The sequence below is a fragment of the Oryx dammah genome, unplaced genomic scaffold (assembly GCF_014754425.2).
Source record: "Oryx dammah isolate SB20612 unplaced genomic scaffold, SCBI_Odam_1.1 HiC_scaffold_3, whole genome shotgun sequence".
NCBI lineage: Eukaryota > Metazoa > Chordata > Mammalia > Artiodactyla > Bovidae > Oryx > Oryx dammah.
In genome coordinates, this window is record NW_024070187.1 from 55656589 (window position 1) to 55668086 (window position 11498).

The 11498-nt window shown below is 39.8% G+C and overlaps 1 non-coding gene across 1 annotated transcript; it reads left to right on the top strand.

Annotated features, from left to right (window-relative positions):
* The first annotated feature begins 698 nt into the window (after positions 1 to 698).
* On the top strand, positions 699 to 770 carry TRNAC-GCA. Its single transcript has one exon. It is a non-coding gene; the product is annotated as a tRNA-Cys (tRNA).
* The last annotated feature ends 10728 nt before the right edge of the window (positions 771 to 11498 follow it).

Sequence of the window (11498 nt, forward strand, 5' to 3'; positions counted from 1 at the left end):
AACTGTGGGAGCAAGTTTCAGTGAAACTGCAGGGAAGTTGAAATTCCTAAAAATGCTGCTGGGAGTATAACTGGACTCAACTACTGTAGAAAACAGTTTGGAAAGAACTGGTATCTATACCCTCTGCACAGAAATTGTACTTATAAACACCCTGGAGGAAACTTATCTGGTGTTATAGTGAAGGTTCATTTTTGAAGAGTTATTTTTAATAGTGAGGGTTGTAAATAACCTAAATCCTATCTTCAGAGAGACAAAATAAATGTAAGTACTTTTCTACACTAGACTTTTGATCCAGATCTATTTAACTATTTTAATATGTGTCAGAACATTGCTGAGTGACCAAAATTGCATAATATGTACACTATAATACAAATATATGCAGATTTAAAAAACTATACCAAATAATATTCCCTGTGTTTATATATTTTCCTATAAAAATAGCATGGAGAGATACATATATATAGTATGAAAAGTGAAAGTGAAGTCACTCAGTCACATCTGACTCTTAGCGACCCCATGGATGAGGTTCCTCCATCCATGAAATTTTCCAGGCAAGAGTACTGGAGTGGGTTGCCATTTCTTTCTCTAGGGGGTCTTCCCAACCCAGGGATTGAAACTCGGTCTCCAGCAAGGCAGGCAGACGATTTTACCATCTAGCCACTTGAAATACATACACATCCATGGTAGTGGATGGGGCTTCCCTGGTAGCTCAGATGGTAAAGCTTCTGCCTGCAATGCAGGAGACCCAGGTTCGATCCCTGGGTTGGGAAGATCCTCTGAAGAAGGAAATGGCAACCCAATCCAGTATTCTTGCCTGGAAAATTCCATGGATAGAAGAGCCTGGTAGGCTACAGTACATGGGGTCATAAAGAGTTGGACACAACTGAGTGACTTCACTTCACTTCACATGGTAGTGGATGACTCTGGGAGGATGGAGGAAAAGGATAAGAATATTACTTGGCTGGGAGACAGAGACTTTTTGATGATTGTCATGCTGTCAGTAATGAGGTGATATATTATTTTTCTTTTAACTTTCATTTCTCTAATAGTAATCAATGTTGAGCATCTTTTCCATTTAAAGACCTAAATGTAAGAACTGAAATCATTAAACTGCTAAAAGAGAACATAGGTGGAACACCCTGACATAAACTGTACATGGAATTTTTTTCACTGTCTCTTCACATGCTAAAAGGAGTAAGATGGATAAGGAAGTTGTGGTACGTAACACAATGAAATATTACTCAGCTAAATAAAGGAACACATTTGAATCAGTTCTAATGAGGTGGATGAAACGGGAGCCTGGTATAGTGTAAAGTAAGTCAGAAAGAGAAACAAATACTGTATATTAATGTGGCAATAAGCGGCAGCTGTGCGCTGCTGGAGCAGTGAGTGCCTGAGAAGAGACACCCCATACACAAGGTAAGAGAAACCCCAGTAAGAGAGCAGGTGCTGAGACAGGGTATCAGAGGGCAGACAGACTGAAATCACAACCACAGAAAACTAACCAGTCTAATCACATGGACCACGTTTTTTTCTAACTCAGTGAAACTAAGCCATACCAAGTAAGGCCACCAAAGACAAATGGGTCATGGTGGAGAGTTCTGACAAAATGTGGTCCACTGGAGAAGGGAATGGCAAGCCACATCAGTATTTTTGTCTCGAGAACCCCATGAACCATGTACTTGCAGATGTTCAAACTGCTTTGAAAAAAGGCAGAGGAAACAGAGATCAAATTGCCAACATCCACTGGATCATGGGAAAAACAAGAGTTCCAGAAAAACATCTATTTCTGCTTTATTGACTATGCCAAAGGCTTTGACTGTGTGGATCACAATCAACTGTGGAAAATTCTGAAAGAAATGGGAATACCAGACACCCTGACCTGCCTCTTGAGAAATCTGTATGCAGGTCAGGAAGCAACAGTTAGAAGTGAACATGGAACAATAGACTGGTTCCAAATAGGAAAAGGAGTACATCACAGTTTATATTGTCACCCTGCTTATTTAACTTATATACAGAGTAGATCATGATAAATACTGGGCTGGCTGAAGCACAAGCTGGAATCAAGATTTACGGGAGAAATATCAATAACCTCAGATACGCAGATGACACCACCCTTATGGCAGAAAGTGAAGAAGAACTAAAGAGCCTCTTGATGAAAGTAAAACAGCAGAGTGCAAAGTTGGCTTAAAGCTCAACATTCAGAAAACTAAGATCATGGCATCTGGTCCCATCACTTCATGGCAAATAGATGGGGAAACAGTGGATGACTTTATTTTTCTGGGCTCCAAAATCATGCAGATGGTGATTACAGCCATGAAATTAAAAGACGCTTACTTCTTGGAAAGAAAGTTATGCCCAACCTATACAGCATATTAAGAAGCAGAGACATTACTTTGTCAACAAATGTCTGTCTAGTGAAGGCTATGATTTTTCCAGTAGTCACGTATAGATGTGAAATTTGGACTTAAAGAAAGCTGAGTGCCAAAGAATTGATGCTTTTGAACTGTGGTGTTGGAGAAGACTCTTGAGAGTCCCTTGGACAGCAAGGAGATCCAACCAGTCCATTCTAAAGGAGATCAATCCTGAGTGTTCTTTGGAAGTACTAATGTTGAAGTTCAAACTCCAATACTTTGGCCACCTGATGTGAAGAGGTGATTCATTTGAAAAGAACCTGATCCTGGGAAAGACTGAAGGAAGGAGAAGGGGATGACAGAGGAGTAGGTGGTTGGATGGCATCACCGACTCAATGGACATGAGTTTGGGTAAACTCCAGGAGTTGGTGATGGAAAGGAGGACTAGCATTTGTGGTCCATGGGGTGGTGAAGAGTCGGACACAACTGAGTGACTGAACTGAACTGAACTGAATGCATATATGGAATTTAGAAAGATAATAATGACAATCCTATAGACAAGGCAGCAAAAGAGAACAGATGTAAAGAACAGATTTTTGGACTCTGTGGGAGAAGGCAAGGGTGGGGTGATTTGAGAGATTAGCATTAAAACATGTATATTCAGTTCAGTTCAGTCACTCTGTCATGTCCGACTCTTTGCGACCCCATGAATCACAGCACGCCAGGCCTCCCTGTCCATCACCAACTCCTGGAGTCTACTCAAACTCATGTTCATCGAGTCAGTGATGCCATCCAGCCATCTCATCCTCTGTCATCCCCTTCTCCTGCCTTCAATCCCTCCCAGCATCAGATTCTTTTCCAATGAGTCAACTCTTCACATGAGGTGGCCAAAGTATTAGAGTTTCAGCTTTAGCATCAGTCCTTCCAATGAACACCCGGGACTGATGTCCTTTAGGATGGACTGGTTGGATCTCCTTGCAGTCCAAGGGATTCTCAAGAGTCTTCTCCAACACCACAGTTCAAAAGCATCAATTCTTCAGCATTCAGCTTTCTTCACAGTCCAACTCTCACATCCATACATGACCACTGGAAAAACCATAGCCTTGACTAGACCAACCTTTGTTGGCAAAGTAACATCTCTGCTTTTTAATATGCTATCTAGGTTGGTCAAAACTTTCTTTCCAAGGAATAAGTGTCTTAATTTCATGGCTGCAATCATCATCTGCAGTGATTTTAGAGCCCCCAAAAATAAAGTCTGACACTGTTTCTACTGTTTTTTCATGTATATTACCATATGTAAAACAAATGACCAGTGCAAGTTATATGCATGAAGCAGGGTACTCAAAGCTGGTGCTCTGGGACCACGCAGAAGGATGGGGTGAGGGGGGAGACGAGAGGTGGTGTTCACGACTGGGGGACACATGTGCACCTGCTGATTCATGTCAGTGTATGGCACAAACCATCACAATGTGTAAAGCAATTATCTTCCAATTAAAATAAATTAGTTAATTTCTAAAAAGGTCTCTCTGGGGACTTTTTTAAAATCTGAGCACTAGTCGCTTACCAACGACCTTGCCTCCTAATACTATCACCTTTGTGGTTAGGATTTCAACATAAGAATTTGTGGGGGGGAGGGGAGTCATAAGCATTCAGTCCATTGTACTTGTTTGTTCATTTATTTATACTTTATTTACAATATACTGGGCTTCCCAGGTGGCTCTAGTGGTAAAGACCTCACCTACCAATACAGGAGACATAAGAGATGTGGGTTTGCTCTCTGGGTCAGGAAGATCCCCTGGAGGAGGGTATGGCAACCCACTCCATTATTCTTGTCTGGAGAATCCCATGGACAGAGGAACCTGGCAGGCTACAGTCCACAGGGTCACAAAGAGTTATACATGACTGACGTGATTTAGCACACATGCATACAATGTGCTATTGTCAATTTTTATTAAATATTAGAAAAATCTGAAATTCCTTCTTATCTTTATATATAGAAAGTTTAAGTAATCTCATCCCAATCATGCCAATGGCTCATTTCTCACTGTACTTTGGAGACAACCAGATTGCTGCTGCTACTGCTGCTAAGTCACTTCAGTTGTGTCCAACTCTGTGAAACCCCATAGACGGCAGCCCACCAGGCTCCCCTGTCCCTGGGATGCTCCAGGCAAGAACACTGGAGTGGGTTGCCATTTCCTTCTCCAATGCATGAAAGTGAAAAGTGAAAGTGAAGTCGCTCGGTCCTGTCCAATTCTTAGGGACCCCATGGACTGCAGCCTACCAGGCTCCTCAGTCCATGGGATTTTCCAGGCAAGAGTACAACAGGACTACAGAACTATAAAGTATGAGTTTATTTTGGTTCATTATGGTTTCTAAATCTGGCTCTATGGAAACTGTCTGATAGTATTCCTTTCTCTTCTGATTTCTATACCTACTGATAGGTGCTAACTATCACTTACTGCTCTGTACCAAAGCTGAGGTTTTCATCTGCTAGTTTGCCCATCTTTGCACTAATCCCTGACATATAACCCTTGCCATAACCAAACATTCTCCTAAGCCAAACAGCCCACCTTACCTACATATCTAAATCCTACTAAACCTTCTTCTCCCATCCGTGGGCTGAGTTCCTTGACTTCCAACCTCCTTTTATAGGAATTCTGGTCATGGTGTTTATTAAGCTGTGACTCTGATCCATATTACCTTGTGTTGACTTTCATTTTTTTGTAGTACTTGAAGTCACAGTGTGTGCATTCTTTGGAAGCTCCTTTTAGAAGTATTACTTCAGTGGAGCTCCTCCAGCATACAGGCCACTTTTTCGCTTAGTACTGACCTATGGGCACATACAGATTAGGTGGCACCCCTTGAAACTTTCTTGAAAGAATGAATGAACCTTAAATTACATGTTTTAGGGAATTTTTAAAATATGAATGGGTGAATTTCTTAAATGCATTTTCAGATTTACTACAACATGAGTTTTAGTTTTGGGGCTTCTTTAAGCTGTAGGTAAGAATAACAAGAAAATTAGCAATATATTCACTAGTGAAATGTGTCTGGCTCCCAAGTAAACACACCCCCAAAAACTGAAATCTTGGGTTTTGCTCAGATGAACTGATTCTTTTCAGCTTCCCAAACCCTGGATTCCTGGACCCAGCAGGAACTTTTCAGACTACAGATGACTTCTAGCTATTCCAGGACCCTTCAGGACCTCTGTGGTGACATGTATCTGCCCATGCCCAAGACTGTGCCAAAGTTAAAGCTATATTAACAAAGCATGTTTTCTGATGTACAGTTTCAGAATAGTCATTCTTACAAGAAATATAGCAAGAAAAGAGCACTCAATTTTCTCAATGCTCAGTGCCAAGACTGACATGTGAGTTTTTTTCAGTGTGGATGGAGTAAATAAATAGCTGTGAATTCAACTGTCCCTGAGAAAAGTGAATGAAACTAAAAGACAACTATGTAGACTGCTAAGACCAAATCTTTAAGAAAATTTCAGGAGAAGAACCAGGGATGAGTTTATATATTTTTAGTGGATTAAAATATAGATTTTTGGAATATTTGTGTTTTATCCTCTCTAATCAGTTTATTTGGTTTTAGTTAGTACTTTCTTGAACATATTGCAAATGCATTTAATGAAACTTTTCTGTGTGTGACCTTTTATTCCTAAAAATTTGTCAGAAAGAAGCATTCTTCTGAATAAACTGATTGTGATTATATGTACAGTAGGCCCTCTACAGCCTCAAGTGAAGAATCCATGGATACAGATGACTGGCTATAATGTACTTGAGTATATTCACAGGGGTCCTGGAACCAATCCCCCCACCTTGGATACCAAGGGAAAATTGTAATCTTATGAGAAGGAGAAAAATGTGTCATCTTGACAGTGTCACTAAATGAGTTTTCCCAATTACATTTAACACGATTTTATTCTTGTTCATCATTGCTGTAGATAATGAATAAAAATATACATTTTTTTCCACCATTTATTTATTTGCTTGGCCACCATTTAGTTAGTACTTTCACATAGCTAATCTAATTCCTATTTACCCCTTGAAGTAACTGAGAACTGGAGTCTTCAGGCAGAGGAAGGTGGTGGTGAGGTGAAAGACACATGATGCCAGTAGATTGCCCTAGGAGATGCTGCTCTGACCCTAACTTGGAGACTGAAGGGTGGAAGAGTGGGAACCAAGAAATGTGAAGATAACGCTAAGAACCTTGTCGCAAAGCACTGCCTTTCTGTATTTCATCCTCCTCAATCCCTTAAATCACTAGGAAGTCAAACCCCAAACTTTCATATCACAGTTCTGTGCCTACTGCTTCAGAAAATTCATCCCCTCACATTGGGCAGGATTACTGTATTTAATAGCCATGTTTACACTGGTATCTGTCTCACCCCCTACTGTCTCAAGATAGGCTGTGGTGACATATAAGAATAGTAAGTGAGTAAACATGTTATTTTCTCAATCAGCCTTCATCTGAGGGAATCCGGAGTTTTGGCAACACACGGGATATTTACCAGATCTATGGGCTTTTGCCTATACTTAATCAGGATAAGAGGTAATTTTTCTTTTCACACTTTGCACTTTGTCCAACAGAAACCAGGCATGAATCCATATGCTCAAGAAATTCTGAAAATTACTGTGTCTGAAATATAATTGTATAAATGCAGAATGTCCTTATATGTGTGTGGTCAGTTTCAACACTATAGTTAGGATACTTTTGATTCTACTCTTTATACTTTTATATCTATAGCCTTGAATTCTTATAAGAGCACCAAAAAAGAATAGGATCACAGACTCCTCCTGTACAGTATGCTGCCACATTATCAACATTTATGAAAGAGCTTTATTACACCAAACTTGGCTTCAGTCAATTCAGTTGCTCAGTTGTGTCCAACTCTTTGTGACCCCATGGACTGCAGCATGTCAGGCTTCCCTGTCCATTGCTAACTCCCAGAGTTTACTCAAACTCATGTCCCTTGAGTCGGTGATACCCTCTAATCATCTCATGTTCTATCATCCCCTTCTCCTTCTGTCCTCAGTCTTTCCCAGAATCAAGGTCTTTTCAAATGAGTCAGTTCTTTGCATCAGGTGACCAAAGTATTGGAGATTCAGCTTCAACATCAGTCCTTCCAATGAATGTTCAGGACTGATTTCCTTTAGGATGGACTGGTTGGATCTCCTTGGAGTCCAAGGGACTTTCAAAAGTCTTCTCCAACACCACAGTTCAAAAGTATCAATTCTTCGGTGCTAAACTTTCTTTATAGTCCAACTCTCACATCCATACATGACTAATGGAAAAACCATAGCTTTGACTAGATGGATATTTGCTGGCAAAGTAATGTCTCTGTTTTTTAATATGCTGTCTATAAGTTCACTAGTAACAATTTGAATATTTTACATGATAGAGCTTCCTCCCAGCTCTGGCCCCTAGGGCTTCTCTTGGGAGAGAATTTTTAAGGGTGGCATTTTTTGAGATGATCGACATCTTGAAGAAGGGAAGCAGGACATATTGGCATTTTTCACAACTGCTGTGTTTGCCTAACATCAACCCAAGCTGACTAATCAGAATATTCTATCCTGCTGGCCACACTAAATAGTTCATGGATAGATAACTGAATTAAAACAAGCAAAGAAGACACATTCACAATCTGGCACTTTTGCCAGACCTATGGGAAATAGACCCTCCCCTTTAAGATATAGGCCAAGAGGTACTTGTGGTCCACTCATCACTACCCGAGGGAGAATCTAACCTAGAAGAAAGGGCACAGGAAAGAAAATTAGAGCTAAAGTTAAAAGGGGACATACTTCTGACATCATATGATTATCTAGAAAAGCAATGTCAGAAATAAAATAGACAATAGGTGTTTTCATTTACATTATATAATAAAATCCCCTTTCACTAAAGCAATATTTATGTAAGTTTCCATCACCTGCAACCAAGACCTGATACACACATCACCTACTATCTACAGAGATCACAGTGGGACACTCAAAGATTCCTGACTGCCAGGGAGCCTGGAGTTTGGCCATAACTGAAGATCATCCTTAGTGAGCTTTCCCAGGAATGCTGCTGCTGCTGCTGCTGCTGCTAAGTTGCTTCAGTCATGTCTGACTCTGTGTAACCCCATGGACTGCAGTCTACCAGGCTCCTCCATCCATGGGATTTTCCAGGCAAGAGTACTGGAGTGGGGTGTCATTGCCTTCTCCTTCCCAGGAATAGCCTCCTTCTAATCCACTCTATCAAAGTTCCTCCTGTTGGGGGTGGGGGTGGCGTGGAAGAAGGGGGAAAAGTATCCATAAATGATCACATGTCAGGTATCAGTGGAATATTTGAGACTCTCCTAAATCATCATACACAGAAAAGTTAGAAGAATAAAAGAATATGTATATTAATAGTGAAAAAATAACTGACACTCAATTTCAACTGAATCATCTTCCTACCAGGTGGTCTGAGAAAATACAAATGCATTTCTTACTTATAGTGATAACTAACACTTACTGAGAGCTTATCATGTGTCAGAAATTGTTCAAATTCATTTAATCCTCATGTAAATCCTTAGAGGTAGGTGTTATTATTATCCTCGACTTGTAGATGAACAAATTAGGGGCTTAAGTAACTTGCTTAACATTATACAAGTAGTAAGGCATGAGTTGAAGCCAGTATAGCACTGGAGTATAAATATGTTCTATGCTGCTATAGTAAAATTAATCATTGAAAACACGAGAGAGCCAAGCCTTCCACTGTCAATTGAAGAAAAGGAATGAGTCTCAAAAAAAGAAATACTGAAAATACACACAAAAGAAATACTTAAATTATTATAACAAGTCTATGTCAATGAACAATACATGCAGAAAAAATATCTATTGAATGATAATATTTTGAATTGTAATAGAATCTTCTCCTTTTAAAAAAGATTCAATTGGAAGCCCCTCTAAAAAAGATATTTTTAAATTTACTTTTATAAGTCAATTTAGATATAGCAATTGGCTTTAGCCTTATAAAGGGGAAATCTTATATAAATGACATTATAACTCTGCTTGGTGAGGTGTTACACTTTGACCACCGGACTGAGGCTCCTAATAGAAAATAAAAAATCAAAGCATATGCAGTTAAAACCATGAAAGGGAAGGTACAGCTCAAATTTTACATGTGTGCTTTTATTTTTTATTTGTAGAAATTAATTCTACCCACTATCATACAATATTTTTGAACTGCTAGTAGCATAAGCAACTCTTTTTCCTTTCTCATTTCTCTTCTCCTTTCTTATTTCTTAGTTGCATTCAGTTTTTCCACAGACTTCTCCCTTAAAATTTGTTTCCTTGCTGAAAATGACCTAATGGTGGGTTCGTAGTAAGAAGGGATCTGGTCCTTATTGTTTATTATGGGCTAAGAATTTTCTTTATGCTTCTTATATGAAGCATCATTCAATCTTTGCATTGACCCTACCAAAGGATGGTTCTCATTTTTTAGATGAAGAAACTGTAGTTCATGGAAGCAAAGTAGTATGTTGAAGTGACCCGGCACTGATGCTCCAAACTATATGTAAGATTAAATGGGGAAGATCCATGGAATACTATTAGCATAAGGCACAGCACATCATCCGTCCCCAGTTGCTCAGTCATGTCTGACTCTTTGTGACCCTACGGACTCTAGCCCACCAGGCTCCTCTGTCCGTGGGACTTCCCAGGCAAGAATACTGGAGTGGGTTGCCATGCCTTCCTCCAGGGGATCTTCCTGACTCAAGGATCAAACATGTATCTCTTGTGTCTCCTGCACTGGCAGGTGGATTGGCACAGCACATAGTAAGTCTTTAATGACAGCAGCCACGTAGACATTCTGCCTTCAACAGTTTCCAGTTTCAGGATTGTCATCCTGACACAGGCACAGTCTCATAGGCCAAGGTTATAACTTGTCAAGCCTCTGCTCAAAACCCTTTAATGTCTTTCTGTTTCTACTCAGACTAAAATCCAGTGTCTTCATCATGGCCTACGAGGCTTTACAAAATATAACCCTAACCAATTCTTGACGCTTTTTTCCTAGCACTATTCCTATTTCCTACCATTATTCCCCCAGTTCTCTCTAAACACAACAAGTTTCTTTGCTTCTCTTCCTTAATGTGTCAAAGTCACCCCATTTCAAGTCTTCAGCACTCAAGTTTTCTCCATTGGTCTGGCATCCACCTTAACTCCTTATCTCAACCTATTCAGAACTCTCATCAAATGTCATCTCATCACACAGGCCTTTTCTGGCCATCTTATCTAATGTTATTATTCTCTGCTCCATTACCTTACTTCATGTTTCTCTATATCATTTATCATACTTAACATAGTAGACGAACTTATTTGCTTTTATGTGTATATTGGCCTCTCCCACCAGAATGTAAATATCATGAGAAACAAGACTTTGTTTTGTTTACTGCTGAATCTCCAACATCTAGTACATGGTCTTGCACAAAATACTGCTCAATGCAACTATGTTGAATGAACAAAGGCATGCTGCACATGGCTTCCCATCTATTAACATATACACCCTATATATAGTAAGAAGCAGGTGCCCAAGTTCTATCCAAAATATGTAAATGGAGTGATCTGCAAACATCCACGTCTCTCCACTGCTTCTTTCATTCTACAAGCTGGAAATTGGAAATCATGTATAAGCCATCTCTGATTGCACAGACAGTGAAAATGCAATAATAGAGAAAGAGTCAAGTCCACAAATGGCTTCAAAAAGCATGGTCACTTACCCACCCTAGACCATCAGGCTTCCTTGCACTTGGGAATCTCATTTTACCAAAGCTTATCTAGTATCCTACCCAACATGGAGACTAAACTAAGGGAACTTCACATAGCATGGAAAAGCAAAGAATAATTTTAGACTTTTGAGAAAATCAAAATAATAAGACTGGATGACTGATGTGTTCTGTCAGGATAGGAAGCTGAGAGAATGGAAAATGACCCTGAGGTTTTCAGCTTTGGGAGTGGGGATGAGGGTAATGTCATTAATCAAGTAAGAGATGTTGATGAGTGAGGAGGGTGAGGCGAGGGCTCATGTTATGAATATGTTAAGATGAAGCTGCCTCTGTGACATCAGGGTGAAGATTTCCAATAAATTTTCCATTCCCTGCTTCAACCAGAACAGCTA